At 40.8% G+C, this 17612-nt stretch overlaps 1 protein-coding gene across 2 annotated transcripts in view; it reads left to right on the top strand.

Annotated features, from left to right (window-relative positions):
- Positions 1-17612, top strand: part of LOC119650737 (nucleolysin TIAR-like) — a 360280-nt gene that overhangs the window by 154696 nt on the left and 187972 nt on the right. The window lies entirely within an intron of this gene.

Genomic DNA, 17612 nt, shown 5'->3' with positions numbered 1-17612 from the left:
ATAAATATTCCTAATTAATTTTCTGTATGCTAATGTTGGGGGTTAATAAGTCAGGGGATGTTTTCGAAATTAATATAAATTCCCTATTCATAATAGGAACACTGTTTCCTACTTAGTTGAGTACTGTATTCTGAAAATACTACAGTTTTGAAACGTTGGGAGGTGAATTTTAGGGATAAATGGGACTCTTTATGGGAAAAGTCTGCTCGTGTGAACGTTAAACGTAATTTGTAATGTTTAAAGGATGGCGCTAGTTATCTCTGAACATTGCGTTTGTGACTAGAAAGATACCCGTTCACCTTGATATGTAAGTTGCATAACTTTATGATAAATGCATTAGGGAGTTTTCTTAGTTAATTCTACCGGATTTTAATACGTTTGAAAAGATTTTGCGATCTATTTAGTGGAGTCGGATTTTAATTGATAAATTTTACCTTCTTGTGGAAGTGGAGTCAGCCAATCTGGTATTTCATGTGAATCTCAATAAAGGACATATTTGTGCAACTACAAACAATCTCAAATAACGCCACGTATGCATCTCAGATTCCACTAATGTCTTCCCCCCTCCCTTCAAGCTGGTCAATGCAGAACTATTAAATAGAATTAAGCCATTCCATACATTGTAATCTAAAGCGACCAAGAGCTAATTCGATACTAATTATAGCTTAGGGGTCTTTGTCGTCGATTAATAGCTCTGACATCAATACCTTCTGAAATGTATAACTAGATAATTATGCCGGGAAAATGCTCGTTTCGGAATCGCAATACTATGGGAAAAGTCAAAACAGGCTGAACATACTGAATTTCACTTGGAGCCGGCGGTCGGTAATTTAATCATATCAGCCAATTTGACTCAAGGTTTCCCAGTATGTATGTTAATTGTACTGATTTTCTAGATGACGTGTATTAACCTCAGGTTCAAAATGTAATATTAGCATGAATGATTAATTCTGCCCTAGGAGGTAGCTTTTCCGAGACTTTCCACATGGAGTTGCGGAAAATTTGAATATTAATTGGTGCTCCTGTGAACATGTTGCCTGAATTGAATTGTAGTTATGCTTTTAAAAACTTGAATCCCAGCATAATTGCGTCCTCATTATTTATTGCTGGAAGCCTGGCTTCGATCCCACGAAATTATTTCGATTGCCTAGTCCAATAATTTTATTGTACTTCGAATTCCACTGAATTCTGTACTCTAATTCTCCACCTGCAAAATGCTAGGCTGTCTTTGGAAGAGGCGTCCGTCTGTTGATAGAGGCAAGGGCGGTTGAAATTTGAAACAATTTGGCGATACTTCAATTACGAAAGGTTGCGATATTTTTATTGTGTCACCGAAAACTCAACTGGGCACTATTTCAGCATTATAACGCCATTAGTCTTTTCCACGCTTTTCGGGGCTTCCATGATGCTTTAGAGTGCGTATGTACCCACGATGGAGCATAAAACCTGGGAAACGCCTGCTGAACTAACACCGAACGCTCCACTACCAAACCTTATCTCCACCTCCACGTGGTGATCGCTGGGAGTTCTTTCTTTATGAAAAACTGCAGACGGAGAAGGATAAAGGCGAGTCTTCCGTGTCTAAAAACGGGACAAAATGTACCAACTGGTTCTCCAGGTTGGGGGTTGGGTAGGGCTGACAACCCTACACGGAAAACCGATGGATGCATCTTACAACGACGAACCCGGCAACGACGGATTAACGCTTAGACTTATCACGGACTCCGTGGAGCGGAGAAGCGACTTCACAGACGGGAAAAGGAAGCTTGGGAGAACCAACAAGTCTGTGAACTAGAAAAGTACAGGGAGCAACCGCATCAGGCGCGGAGGTTTTACTAACAAATCCGCAGGATGAAGACTTATACGCCACGATGCTCATCCTGCCGAGACGAAGATAGAAATCTGATTTCCGATAGAATAGGCATAATGGAGCGATGGGTTGAGTACTTTGATAAACTAATGAACAACCAGAACGTCGGCGAGTTGGAGGTCCGGCCAACTGAAGACGACGAACAAATACTGCCACCACCAAGAATAGGACAAATAGTCCGTGCATTTCATCGGCTTAAAAATCATAAGTCACCAGGAGCCGATGGAATTACAGCCGAATTGGTTAAATATGGAGGCGACCAGTTACACCAAGTGGTTCATCAACTTGTGCTCAAGGTCTGGGACAGCGGATCAACGCCTGACGATTGGCAACGAGGCATTATCTATCTCATGCATAAAAAGGGAGATATCACACACTGTAGCAATTATAGAGGTATCACGTGGCTGAGTACCATCGATAAGATATTCTCCTCTATCTTGCTAGGCCGGATAGCCTCATACGCCCAGAACATCATTGGCCCATACTTAAGAGGCTTCACTCCAGGCATCATCACTCCAGCAATCAGCAACAAATCAGATTTTCTCTCTACGGCAAGCGATGTAAAATCTGTTGGAATATGGACATCAGTTGCACCGCCTCTTCATCGGCTTTAAATCCGCCTATGATAGCATAGCCAGGGTAAAACTGTACACGGCCATGAGAGTTCGGTATCCCGACGTAATTGATAAAACCGACTAGGCTGACCCTGACCAATGTGCGAGGCCAGATAAAAGCAGCAGGATCACTCTCAAGACCATTCGACATAAACAACGGTCTACGACAAGGGGATGCCCTATCATGCGTCTTCTTTAACCTGGCCCTCGAGAAAGTGACAATATCGACATCATGGGAAGAACGACCCGAGATGTACAAACTGCCTTCATTCAGATTGAGCAGGCGGCGCGAGATCTTGAGCTGCATATCAATGAAGTCAAGACAAAATATATGGTGGCAACATTAGCACTGAAAACCAACCAACCAACAACATCAAACCACACTGGTCAAACGGGAATAATAAAAATACGAGACTACAACTTTGAGGCCGTTGACAATTTCTCCTATCTAGGGTCGAAAATCACAACCGATAATAGCTACGATGATGAAATCCGCGCACAGTTGTCGGCCAACAGAGCCTATTTCAGCTTACAAAAACTGTTCCGCTCGAAATGTCTCACCATATGGTCAAAGCTCTTACTGTACAAGACAATGATCTTGCCAGTCCTCATGTATTCCTCGGAGACTTGGGTTCTTGGGAAGAAAAATTGCGAACTCTTGACCGCGTTTGAGAGAAGAATCCTCCTAAGAACTTTTGGCCCCCTACATTAGGATGAGGATGAGGTTACGGTGGGCGGGTCACTTAATCCGTATGGATAAGGATGATCCAACCCGGAAAGTCTACAAGGGTAATATTTATGGTAGAAAAAGAAGACGAGGCATACCCTGCCTAAGATGGAGCGATGGCGTAGGTTAGGACGCCAGACAGCTTTTAGGGATATTGAATTGGTGGACCTCGACGCAAAATCGGGATGTCTGGAGTTCCTTATTAAGGCAGGCCTATACCGGATACCGGTTGTTGTGCCGTTGATGATGAAGTACCTGGCTAAGCTATTTGGATGTGCAGCAAGTTTATCCAGTATGCCCATTTCAGCTGATTAATTTCGCCGTTTATTTGTAAGATCCCCAAGACACGGTGATATCAACCGTAGTTTTCAATGTACTACGCTGCGGAAGTAATCGTTTTCAATATTTTAGACTGTATTCACTAAAGGATTTGAATGGTTTTTGTGCCAGCAGATCGCCAAAGTTGTACACCATAAGATCAGATTGGCTTTACCGCTGCTTTGTATATCAGCACTTTGAATTCCAAGGGCAACTTGGCAAATTTGTTGAGTAGTCAGTGGAGGTTTTTGAATATTAAGTTAACTTTAGTTTTTTGGCTTCAATATGTTTCTTCTAAGTAAGCCATCTGTCTAGGTGTATTCCTAGGTATTTTACCTCCATAGATTGAGGAATGGATACCGTTAACTGGGGCATACATCGGTTTCTTCAATATGAAAGTGATATGACTACACTATGTTTCATTTACTTTGATTTTCCAGCTGGGCAACCTGAACTTCTTTCATTTGATTCCCGAGATTTCGGGATGCAATACTAGGTTTGAAATGTGTGCAGAATACTGCCGTATAGTTAGCGAAGGTGGTAGGCGCACAAAAGAGGGCAAATCTGTATTATATTCCAAGCAAAGCAGCGGAGTGAGGATATTACCTTCCGGTACCCCCACTTTGATGTTACATTCTTGTGAAGTGGAAGTTTTTTGTTTAATAACAAATCTCCTGTCAGTCAGATACGACTCGAGAATTTTATGGGCATTCATTGGTACCTTTGCCTAATTTTGTAGTTGAGACCTTCATGCTAGACTTTACCAGATGCGTGTGCGTACGGCCAAGCAGTACTTTCTACCTTCCAAAGCATCTCGAAGACTAGTCGATGAATTTGTTGAACAGTTCCATGTGTCTCTCCAAACGTTGTTCCAGCTTGGATAATAGGATTTTCTCAAATGGCTTCGATAGTGTCGGAAGCAGGCTTATCGGTATATATCACGTGATAAGCGTAAGATCGTTACCTTCCTTTGGGACAATCGTAATTTGCAAAAATTCCCAGCATTTCGGAAAATAAACAAGGTGTAAAGCACCATTAGATATGTGTGCGAGTTGAACGATTACATATCTTAGTAGCTCGTGGATAATTTTGCCCGTAATAAGGACGAAACCAGGAGCTTTTTTGGCGTGAATGTGGTTTTGCGATAATCTTGAGACTTTGGAAACTTTAAAAGGAATCGGATAGTGGGCATCTTTGGGAATAGAGAGTGGTAACTCTTCCTCCGTCAACTGTGGGTTTGGTTGAAAAACGACTCTCAAATATTGAGGTTCTCGGTATCATTCCTCGGCCAGCGGCCGTCTGACAATGGGATTGGTGATTCTCGCAGGATTGGTCTAGTGAGCTTCTTCGGCGCTCTCCAGAGGGAATAATTCGTGGTAGGAAAAGGTGTTCGATTTTCAAGGAAGCTTCTTAGGTCCTTATGTTTCTTTTTTTTTAAATGCTTCTCGCAGCTCTTTTCTAGCTGCTGACAGATTCTTTTTAGAATTTGGCGGTCTAGACTGTTGCCATTCATGCCCAGGTGTCGTTTTTTCTTCTTCTTTTTTTTTATAATTTGTGGCTGTATCTAAGAAATTGGAATCTCTACTTTCTAGCCTATTACTCCCCGATTTCGAAAGTGATGTCAAAGTTAATCAGTTGCAATGACAGGTACATAATAGGTTTTAAGAACTACTGGTGTGATGCACGAAGACGAAAACGCTGTAATTAAAAGCCAAGTTTGAAATATGGATAGGAACGAGCACTAAAAATACTAGAGTAGAGCTGGATTTTGATTTTATGGTATGTAGAGTCCTCATGATAGCTTTGAAAATCACCCATCCCGAAATATTCTCCACGCATTCTTTTGTAATTTTCAAAATTGCTTTCATTTCCTTGTATGCAGCGTATTTACTTTTCTCCTACTTAAATTCCGTTTACACCTACATTACCCCTTTTTCAACTTATTGTTTCCCATCCCAACATCCACTCATTCTAAAATATTACCTTGGAAATAGTATCTTTCATTTTTAATTCAGAAAGTTTTTCACCTTCAAACTTCTCACAAAACCCTAAAATTCCTTTAAATATTTCAAGGTTAATATACAAATTTTCTACTCTTTCAAACAAGTCGGGTTACCGCTAGCTCGCCGCTTCTGGTAAAGAGTTTTGTGTATATCTTATGTGAGGAACTTCCTATGCATGGTTTTCTATTCGTGCATAACAAAAAATGCAAAATATTCCTTCATTAATTGCTAAAATCTAGATATTCATATGTACATACATATCAAAGACATCAAAATTTTGCTAATCCTAAATAAATAAACGTTGCCTATTCAAATAGATCTGACGCATCCTCACGTATTTCCACTTTACCCCGTGCACAAAGTCATACCAATATGTACTTACAATAAATACCACTGGTACGAACGTGCAGTCAAGTCTATTGGACACTGTCCGTAAACTTAATTAGCACATACATGTTCATATAAATGTCTGTCTTGAATAATTGAAACTGATATACAAATGATTAAAACAAGCTAAATAATCAAAATTAAAATGTTCCCATGGACCCGGCCTACACTTCACTTTATATGATGATGACGTCATATACCTCTTAGAGTGCAATAAATTTTCATGAAATGCAGAAGTTTCAACACCAATACCTTTGTTAATAATATTTGGATTTCATTCAACCTTTCCAAAGTTATGTCTTGCATTATCCCTTATATCGATGCAAAGTTTTGTACTTCTAGGATGAAAATAAGGGGTGTTTTTGGGTAAATTTCTACAATATAGTAATATACTATTATTAACTTTATTTGAACAGATATCGGGATAGAATTTATTTTGAGGCCTAGATTTCGTATAGCCCCCTTTTGCATGTATGGGGAGCCCTCCTTAAACGGAAGACTGAAATAGCGTCACTTGCTGTATGTGAGATTTACAGACCACACCTTCTTACTAAATTTCGTGACAATTGGTTCAGTCGTTTCCGAGTAAATCGGGTGTGACAGACAGGTAGACAGACCTTGAATCGAAATTAATAAGGTTTTGTTTCACACAAAACCTTAAAAAATCCATCAAACATCATCTACTATAAAAATCGAATCCGATGTCACAGTTGCAGGTACTGCGTTTACTACCGACTACGACTACGAGATGCGATTAGGTTGAAAGAGCCGCCAGCAAGTACCCTTTTTGAGCAGAAAGAACAAAGTTTCTAATTCGTCACTGAATACATTCTATGCGTAAATTCGGAAAATGCACTCTGGTTCGACGTAACCAAAATAAATTTGTTTGGATCAGACTTGAAACACTATGTGCGCTTTCTTTGAGGGGAAACGTTCGACCAAAAGTCCACTATTAAGACAGTAAAGCATAGAGGCACACTAGTCATTATGGGGAGTTGCTTCTCAGCTGCTGGTGTTCCTATTCTTTGCTTCCTGAAAAAGAAAACGTTTGCTGGAGACTACGAATACTCCCTGAGCATGAAAATGGGTACGTAATGCTTTGCTTCCTGAAAAAGAAAACGTTTGCTGGAGACTACGAATACTCCCTGAGCATGAAAATGGGTACGTAATGTCGATGGAAAATGCGAATAAAGTGAGAGTTCATCTAGGATAACGATTCAGAGTAGACCGCAAAAATGGTGAAAGCTTGAACGGGCAACCAGGTTTCTGATCGCAGCCTTATGGATCACTTGCAGGATTCTTTGGAAAAGTCTGTCGGAACTCATGCGTATAAAAATAAGGGTGAATTATAGGAAAGATGGGGGGCAAAAATGAAAAGGTTTTTATTTATTTTTTACTTATGACTATCTTCTTCTTTTTCTTCAGCCTTTGTCCCGTTCACAAGCGGGGTCGGCTTGTCGTGATCGGTTTCGCCATTTAGCTCTATCGAATGTCTGATCCACCGTTGTTTCGGCCTGCCTATTGGTCGTTTACCATCGACTTCGATGTTCAGAGCAATCTTATGACTATTTATGTTTTTCCTTAGTTTTTACTTTCTCAATTCATGGTTCTTTTGATTAGTTACATATTTAACCTTCCTTTATTTATAATTGGGATTCTTTTTAATTATTCTTTTCTAAGATTTATTATTTCCTTTTTTTGCCGCTGCTCGAATTATTAAATAATAGAAACATGAACATGAATCAGATCTCTTTCATACAAAGACTAGCTCTTCTCCTTCCCCCTTCTAAACCTCGATACTCATAGTATTTGAGGATACTTTCCAGTGCAATTGCCAAGACAGGGTGGGAACCTCACGGTCATCTGAAAAGAAGAAGCATCAATTGAAGATCCGATCCGCCATGGATTTTCCGCTCAATCGCGGCACTTGGGTTCATAGTTTAAGAGCTGTAGCCATTCCGGTACGTGTGATGTCCTATGCTTGTCTTGTTTTTCAGGTTCCCGTATGAACCCACGCATCGGCTAAAAGACGTTGGGTTTTGGGGTAGCTCTGCCCTCTTCTTCGTATCTACCCCCTAGGATGGTCTTCCGATCATCATTTTTAATGTTTTGGAATTTCATTCAACACTTTTTCATAATTTACCAAAAAAGTTTTAATCATGGGGTCTTTTGACAAGATTGAAAGATTTAAATATGCATATATGGTATGTAAATAATTATGAAAAATATAAACTCATTAACATGAAAATTAGACCTGCTTGTAAAACTACAACGTTCAATTACTATAACAAGTCGGGAAACCGGAAGCTAGACGCTTCAGGTATGAAAGGTTTTGTGTATTTCTTTTATAAAGAAATTTGAGTGTGCATTTGTCCCATTAGCACGTAGCACGTAAAATATGCATATATTATGTGAACGTAGCCACTTTTAAGTGATATTGACATTCATAGTCATGAATTTGCAGAGGAGCGACAGTTTTGATGTACTATAACTTTGGTAGTATTAGTGCGATTTTCACCAAATTTGGCAGGATCATGCTCTATACTGTAGCCTACATTGCTGTAAAATTTTGTGATTCTAGGGTGAACTTAAGAGGGGTTTCCTGTCAATTACTAAAAATTATAGTAATATACTATTATTAACTTAATTTGAACATCGGTATCGGCATGGAGGGTATTTCGGAGCCTAGGCACCATATAGTGGCAGCCCTCTGATTTTTTTCAGATTTTTCGGTTGGGCTTGTTCCTGAGAATGGGTTCGTTAAAAAAATGACCACTTTCAACCCCCCGCACTCCCCACCTTTTCAACAAAAGTCAAAACTAAGACCGGCTTCGAAAAGTACTAATTGAGACCTTTAATTTGATACCCCACAGACTATATTTGATGAAAAAAAAATGTACACCCCTCTTTTGCATGTATGGGGACCCCCCTTAAATTCATCGTAAAAGGCTGTAACTCACTATATGCGTGAGCGTGCACAGTTCCCACCTTTCTACCAAATGGTCTCAATCGCTATAACCGTCTCCGAGAAAAATGCGTGTGACGGACAGACAGACAGACAGTGAACCGATTTTAATAAGGTTTTTTGTTTGCACAAAACCTTAAAAAGGGAGGAGTTGGGAAGGAAAGACGCTCACCAATCGACGCCACAGAAGTGAAACCAGCTCGATGCGTAATGCCCTCTAATAAATAATATGTCGTGGTAACGATGGACGTCAAAAATGCATACAATTTTGCTGGTTGGAAATGGATAGAAAGTTCATTGTTTAAAACGGATGGCCTTAATTACTCGTACAAAGACACTTCGGTAGATTCGGATCGGAAACCCAAACAGTGTTACGATGTAACATCATATACAATGGGGTCTTTGTTCTTCCTGGCTACGATAATCGTTTTCGCAGATAATCTGGCTTTAGTTGCCAACAACCTGAAGTTGTTGGAGCGTAGCGACCGTTCAGCGTGACTTTTCGCAACAGGGGACAGAAATCGTCTTGATTCCGAACCGTGGCAAAAGGAATACGATTATTATTTAGGTTGGTGGCTACATCATCACTTCAAGGCCGATTATCAAATATCTGTGCGTAATGACAAGGCATCGATAGCAGGTGAAGCACGCGCAATTACTACAAACGAACCATTCGCCAAAGGCTTCCAATTTAATTCCAAAATTATATTAATTTTGGATAACTTTGTAGAACGAAAGATCCTCCAATCTGATAGTTATGCTTAACTTTACCATTCGTGACCAATGTAACGTCGCGAGAGAAGTGTCATGGTTGGTGCAGTCCTGCTATCTGTGCTGCTAACAACTAACTAATATTGGACTGAATCTCCAAGTCGATGGGAATCGATCGAAATAATGATGGTTTGACAAGCTGATCTAAACAGTTCTCAAATTCGTATAACACCTTGGCATCTCAGGGAGTAACTGGGGCCAATTTTACTCGAATTAAGTGCATTTACTGTCAGGATGAGAAGTTGATGCCCCACTGAGGACTCTTCATTCAGCTGGGGGGTTTAAAGTTCGTTCAAAGTGCTCCCTGCTTGTCATAGATTGCGACCAGAAGTGATAGTGGAAACAGCTGGCAAGACAGTTGTCAACGTCAGCACTAAAAATGAAGGAAACAACAACTTAAAATAGCACCGGTTGGGAACAACAGTAGGAGAACGCAACTTTAAAATCGTTGAAAACGTCTCTGATTTTGTGTTGAATGTCACAACCGATAATAGATACAAGAGGGTGGATTATTCCCCAGTTTGTATAATGACAAAATTTACAGGCGATACGAAATTTATGATCGCCAAGTTATGGATAAAATTTAATTCAATTAGCTGCGGTGCGTGCACCTAATCCTTGTTGGTCAGGATGATTCAGTTCAGAAAGACTATAAGGGAAATATATGTATATATGTGGTTGAAAAAGATAGACATGCTGCCGCCCTGTTGTCCTCTGTGTGTTGGCCGACTATAAAAGACTATGAACGACACTTTACGGTAATAGCGACGAGTATGTTATATTGGATTAGGGCGTAACAAGCCATGAATGAATCCGAAATGAGGATATGAGGTTACACCGATTGTGGTAAAATTGTGAGAGAGGTTTCTTCAATGATCACGTAATTCGCAGTAACAAGAATTCACTTGTCAAGATTGCTCTGAGCATCGAAGTTGATGGGAAATGGCCGAAAAGCTGTCCGAAACAACGGTGGCGCGATGCCACGCGACTACATCGACATTAGGCCTTTGACGATTAAAATGACACAACCGATCAAGACGAGTCGACCCCGTTTCTGAACGAGACAAAGGCTGAATAAAAAGAAGAACAACAATCCAATAAATGCCCAACCAATGGTTGCGCAGACCAACTTGACGTTTTTTTCGTTGTTGGCTTTGGTAGTGCAGCTCTCCTGTGCTGGGGCGACCTCAATGGTTCACAAGTAAATGACTAGTAGTCGCTGTAAGTGTGGCCTTTGTTATTTTGCGACGACGTATTACGCGCCAACACTGGGCAGACATTAGTCAGATTAACAATTAGACCAGCCACCCTTTTCGATAGGTGTTTACATACCAGTGACTAGTCGGGCAAATACTTCTAATAAACTACATCCTCTTGCATTAGCCTCTCCATTCCGCCACTCAACGGCCCACGCATTGAAGTTACTGGCAAACACTTTTCAAGCTTGTCCGCTTGTGGCGAGAGCATGGTTATCTATAAGTCTGTGTCTACATGTGATACTTGGTCGGATGTCGATTCATTCATATTATCTCCATTTTGATCGCATCTGCCCCAGTGGAATTTGTCACCCGTACGCCACTGTTAAGATTTCTGTTAGGTTCGTTATGATGACAATTTTTATCTCAGATTCGTTGGTGGCCTGCGCAAACAAATTCTGGGTGCCCCTGCGATGATTGAAGTTTGGATTTCTGTTGAACTTCTTGGTAATATACCCTGCTGCATTGGTCTGGTCGATTGATGTCGCTGATACATCCGTTCGCGAAGTGTCTAAACAAGAGACACTTCAAGTATCTTTTTGGTGAGATCCATTCCTCCAATTGGGGGACAACCCATCTGGCTCGAACTTTTCCGCCGGTTGCAATTCCTGCATTGCCTCCACAGGTAGTCGCATTGTGGCCGAATAATACCCGTTACAGGCATTTCTTTAACTCACAATGGATCCTTTTCCAAATTTCGCCAACTTAAGTTATTATTTGAATACAGTGTAGATTCATTCTCTAGATTTGCCCTCATTGAAACCCTTGCACTGTATATTGATTTCAGGTTTTTGGGAACGTACCGCGACTTGGTCACGAAAACCGTCAGTTTTCTCATGCTACATTTTTTCAACACTAATATGAGATCGCGTTTCTGGGTCTTTCGGATCGTTCTGGGCTTTCGTTAAGTTTCTTAGGCCGGAATCAGCGTTTCCCCTCTTCTAGTATCTTTGCCTTTATAGAGATGACAATTGCCTTTTGGTGAATCGCATGTTTGCTTCCTCTCCTCACCCTAAGGCGCCCTGTGAGCTGGAGCTTAAGAATACGCTCCAAGCTTTCCCTGCTTGCCGACTAACAACCTGCAAATTTTAAAATTGTATTGTTACCGAAACGTCAACAAAGACTCGGATAGGGGTTGACCTTAAGGCAAGAATCTTCGATTATCGAAAGCGGACTATGATTGCTTTCTGGAATGTCCGCTTGCTCCTTGATAACGGTAGCGAAGGTCCTCAAAATGCTCACTTACCCAAACTTGAGCGGGAATTCTAGTGTTATAAGTCTAAACAACGTAAAATGGTGGGACTATGTAGAGTACTCCTTTCCCTTTTGCCACTTGCAGCAATGTGTTTTTGTACTCCGGAAAGTCAGGTGGTAGCAGACGGTGTTCGGTTCCTTCTGACGACTACTACAAGGAACGCTCTCTTTACGTGGGAATCGATTTCTTACAGACTTCTAACTGTAAGATTCCATCATCACAACTGGACAATATTATACAGCAACGGAGACTTCCGATATAGTGGAGAAGGTTGCTTTCTACGAGCAACTACTTACAGTTTAGGGGAGGCCTCTTAATGGTGACATTGTGACTGTGATGGATGATCTAAATGCCGAGGTGGAATCAGACAACACCTTGCTCGGACCTGCGACAGCGAAGCCCGCTCTTGGCGACCGCAACGGTAATGATGGGAAATTAATGCATTTCTGCAATTTTCACCGCGTTGCCATTTGCGCCACATTGTTCGAGCACAGAGCCTACCGTAGGGTCGGTTCAGCTGTCCGGCGCTCTACGAACATTCAGATCGTGCACTTCGCGACATTAGTAGATTTAGTAGTTGTCTCCTGGATGTCCATAATAGGAAAGGCGCTGAAATCAACCTCGATAGAGATCACTACCTGATGGTCGCTCACATTTGCTTCTGTGTTTCGTCGGCTACTTTTTTTCAGAGTTATGGAGCTGCGCCTCTAAGTTCAACATCCACCGCTTGTATGATCCGACCGTCTCTCGACAGTGGGGCAGCAGGAATACTGAATAATCAACCAAAGAATATCGATGAGCTTTGGCCCACCATCAAAAATGCTCTTTTCTCGAGTGCTACGGGGTTCACGTCTCGAAGTGGCGTCATAAGGTCTGTCGGACTGTGGAAGCGTGTGAAATGGATCGCTGAACGGAAGCGGTTGAAGGATCCACTGCCCGCTGCGAGTGATGGCGGGCGTGATGCCCTCGAACTTCGATACCGAGCGAAATCCCGAGAAGTTGAGCATAGTGTACGCAGTGATTAGAGAGAGTTTGGGCTAGCCACGCAAGCGGAAGCTGTCTCAGATCGGAATGATTACACAAATGTATACGGAGGAGCTTGTATGTGGTCGCAAATCGTTCGATGGTTCTGTGAAGGATGTTAACGGTCAACTTCTCATCCACGATGATGATTTTTAACCGTATCACATCTGGTGAGGTTCCTTTTCTTGACAGTTTACCCGCAGAGTTAATTATCGCTGCACCTGAAGTCATTGCAAATCTGCTACTCCCACCCGTTGGGAAATGTTGGGAATTCAAGCCCTTTCCAGAGGGTGGAAGAAGAGGATCAAGATCGCAAAAAAGGGGACCCGTTTTGAGTATGGCAATTGGAGGGATATATGCGTACTCCATGCCGTTGCAAAGTTAATGACTAAAATAATCCTAGGACGCATCAAAGAACATTTCGAAAACTTGATCTGGTTTCCGCTCAAGATCATATTGGAAAAGTTTAAATCTTCGCTTCACCTGCTCTTTATTGATTTCGAGAAAACTTTCGATAGCGTGGAGAGTCAGTTCATCTGTAGCGCTCTTCGCAGGAGAAGCATTCCGAAGAAACTAACAGCTATTATTAGAACGAAATAAGATGGCAGAAAATGTCATATGCTTCATCGAGGTAAAATTTCGAACGATTTGTAGGTCCAAAGCAGAGCCCGCCAGGGTTGCATCCTTTTATCAATATTATTTCTTCTTGATATCGGTGATGTTCTTCATGCTGCTTTATCCGGAGAGTGTAGAGGAATTCAATGGACTGTGGCATCATTTCTCAAACACTTCGACTACGCTGATATTTGTTTGTTCTCTCAAATGGTTCTGGATTTGGAAAGAGAGGCAAATGGAATTGGACTAAAGATAAACAACAACAAAACCAAAGTTTTCGCTCTGATCATCGCACTCTGCCTATTTCCGTTAAAGCCCAGAGCATTGAAGGTTTTTATCAATTTGTATAGATAGGAAACATAGTCTTTGCCAACGGCGGCATCGAACTGGATGTTGCCCGACGCATTAACAGGAAATGCCGTTATCTCAATATCAAGTTCAAGTTGAGACGGTTCTGTTCTAGTGTCCTTTCTGTTTTGTTATACGGGAGAGTACATGGAAGGTGAATTCTACTGTTACTCAAAAGCTCCAAGCTTTCGTCAATACCTATTTGCGTCGTATTATCGGAGTGCGCTGTCTGAGACTATCTCAGATGGATAATTTGGTGGGCGCGCAGGCTTACCATCCGTCACACATTAAGGAGCGACCACCAAATTGCATTGCGAACGATGGTGCATAGGTATGGTTGCCGCGCTATACTCCATGAAGAGGTAAATGACAACCATGTATAAAGGAAAGGTCTCGACTAGTACTTTGCAACGTAGGTTTCAGAGCTCAAATGTAATATAGAAGAGTGAGGGTTCCGAATGAGTTCAAATACTTAAAGTGGGACAAGATTAATTTTTGGAAACTACCCAACAGGAAATGAAATCTAGGTCTCGAATAAATTTCATGTCATTTTTTTCAAATTAAGATAGTAATAGTTTGTTAGTCTATTTCAGAAATTTTCTCTTTTTCTTGAGAGCCTCGAATAATTTGGATAAACTGAAAAGTAGACTGGTGGATATGAAATCATTTTCTTTGGATTTTTACAAGGCTTGGGCGTCATTGAAAAGTGACTTAGCCGGAACATCCTACAAGCGGATTGTATCACATTGGGGCGTTTGGAATTTGTTTGTGGTGTCCCACAGTGAGTTTTTCAATAGTTTCGTTGGATCCAGATTTACAAGATATTCTTGACATCATCCATTTCGTGTGGTAGAACTTACCTAAATGCTTTTGTTGTTATTGCCTGCAACCATTTCTACTTAGTGGGTGGAGATCGGAATTTTTATCATTCATGTCGGAACTTTATATTGCTATTCTGTAGACGTTCGATTTGGTTCGAAGTTACTCTCAGCTTTAGTATTAAGTGACTCTCAAAGCAGAATTGAGGAGTCACCTAAATTACCGATTCTGTTAGGCAAAAGACGCAGTAAAATGTAGATTTGTATCTGGATAATCACCGCTTGGTTGTTGACAAACACATGGGGTGTTGGGATAAATACGGAAATACATTTGGGGATTCGTTAAATAATGGAAATATATCACCCCATCAAACCAGCAGACACAAATGGGGTGGCAGTTTTCTGTTTGCATCCTAGGGGTATGTAGCATTCCTTACAGCTAACATAATTTAAACGACATCCACCGCTCTTTATGAGTACCAACTAAATGTCCCATTGCGCTTAGAAATTTGAAACAAGACACTGGGTGTACTCAAAAATGAAAATTATGCATCTTACAACAAACACTTTTAATCCCACTTGAATTTGATAGAGTGAAGTGTTAATATTTTCATTCCATCGTACGCAACTGCCATTTTTCATGAGAAACCACTGATCGCACCATTCCAATTATTATATGCGGTAGCGTCAACAAAATCTATTATTATCTCCCCACAAGACCGGACTAAAGCCTCTTAATTGACTGTGAAAATCTTCCTGTGTAGATCTGGACCACGGCTGCTGGATACAACGAGCAGCCTTCTTCATCTTTTTGTTTGAAACTTGATGGTTAGATGACAACAAGCCATCTTCACTTAACAAGTAATTAATTACATATCCTTGGCAATGGTGATAACCATCCGAGGCTGTCATTATTAATATGTGGGACTCGTGTTGTTTTCCGCACAATATCATCTGGTGATTCGTTCACCTCAAGTACGCACATTGCTGTGAAAGATTAATAAAAGTGAGGTGCAGCCATTATATATGCTTGGCTCTGAGCACTGATACCTACATCGTAGAATAATGTCGGAATACCCAGGAGTGATTCTCAAGTGTTTCCTGCATGAACATTGCGAGGAATTGTGTACGACAATATGCTCCTAAGAAGTGGCTATTTATAGCTAGAAGGTACTACAAATCAGTCATTTTATCGGCAATAAATTCGCCGAACAAAAGGTGAATATATCGACGTTAAGAAGACTCTTGCGGATTTCGTTACGATCTGAAAATAGTTGGGTACTTGTGGGCATTTGTGATGTGGCAAGTTGAGAGCTGCATGCATGAACAATTTTGAAAAGTGCAATATTGTTGCTAAAAATATCGAAGAACTAGTTGAATTTCTCAATTATGTCTTGAATAATTAGCCATGGTTTCGTTTACACGCATCTGATATTTCCGTTGAAATCGCTGATGAAGTTTTCAAAATGTGACGTTTTCTTCATCATTAACTCTATAATTATCTGGTTTGCGCGAAGTCGACTATCTAATTGAAATCTGTTTACATCTCTAAAAATAATGCATAAATCAACCACAGCTGTGAGTCACAGGGACCGCATATTCTATTTTTTTCGAAAAAAGATCCTAAAATTGAGAACTTCATGTTTGAATTGCTGTCATTTTGTGTGGAAAATTCTCTTTCTTTGAAACTTTTATGCAGATTAGAACTAATATCCGTTTTATATTCCTATAGATAGGAGTGTAAGTATGTGACTCTGAAGCTCGAATTTGACAGGAATATTGTAATATAATTTTGAGCCCAGATGTGATCGACAATATTGAATGTAGGGCCGCTTGGAATTCAGTGTGACTCTCGTCGATATATGCAGGCAAGCCGCTACGCTAACCAGTTCTGAACTATGAGCAAAGTGTTAGTTTTCAGAGTACTAGCGCAAGGTCACTCTTTTAAGTATCCGAATGTCCTTTGGACGTTGTCAGGCCATTGCCATTTCCGAAGTTTGATCAATTTGGAGATTTCAAGGTTGTCAAATATTTGATGCAACTTATGTGTGTCAGATTCGCTATTAGTCGTCCTCTCATTTAGCTCCTATTATTATCCTAAGGACCCTCTTCTCGAAGCCAGTGATCAGTTTTTCGAAAGTTTGTTTTAGGGTCCATGTTTTGCATCCGTGACATAACGCAAGGCTTGTTTGCTTTGTCTTAATATGTATGAAGCTGGCTTTTAAAATCATAGAACCGAGGCGAAGGCTCTGTTTGCGAGATAAATGCGGCGTTTTATTTTATCAGATTCATTTCGGCCATTCGTTAGTTATTCATCTAACTATTTAAACTTGTCTACATTTTTAGCGTTTTATGTAAAACAAAACCTTATTAAAATCGGATTACAATCTGTTTCTCTTTCTGTCCGTCAGACGCATTTTTCTTGGGGACGATTGTATCGCTTGACACTAAATTTGGTGGAAAGGTGGGAACTGTGACCGCTCACGCTTACAGTGAGTTACATCCATTTACGTCGAATTTAAGGAGGGTCCCTAAACATGCAAAAGGTGCGTGTACATTTTTTTTCACGCAATATAGCCATGTGGGGTATCAAATGAAAGGTCTCGATCAGTACTTTCCGAAGCCGATCTTAGTTTTGACAT

This window comes from Hermetia illucens, chromosome 3 (genome assembly GCF_905115235.1).
Source record: "Hermetia illucens chromosome 3, iHerIll2.2.curated.20191125, whole genome shotgun sequence".
Classification (NCBI taxonomy): domain Eukaryota; kingdom Metazoa; phylum Arthropoda; class Insecta; order Diptera; family Stratiomyidae; genus Hermetia; species Hermetia illucens.
Note: the sequence above shows the minus strand (reverse complement) of the source record. Positions and strands in the feature narration are given on the sequence as shown.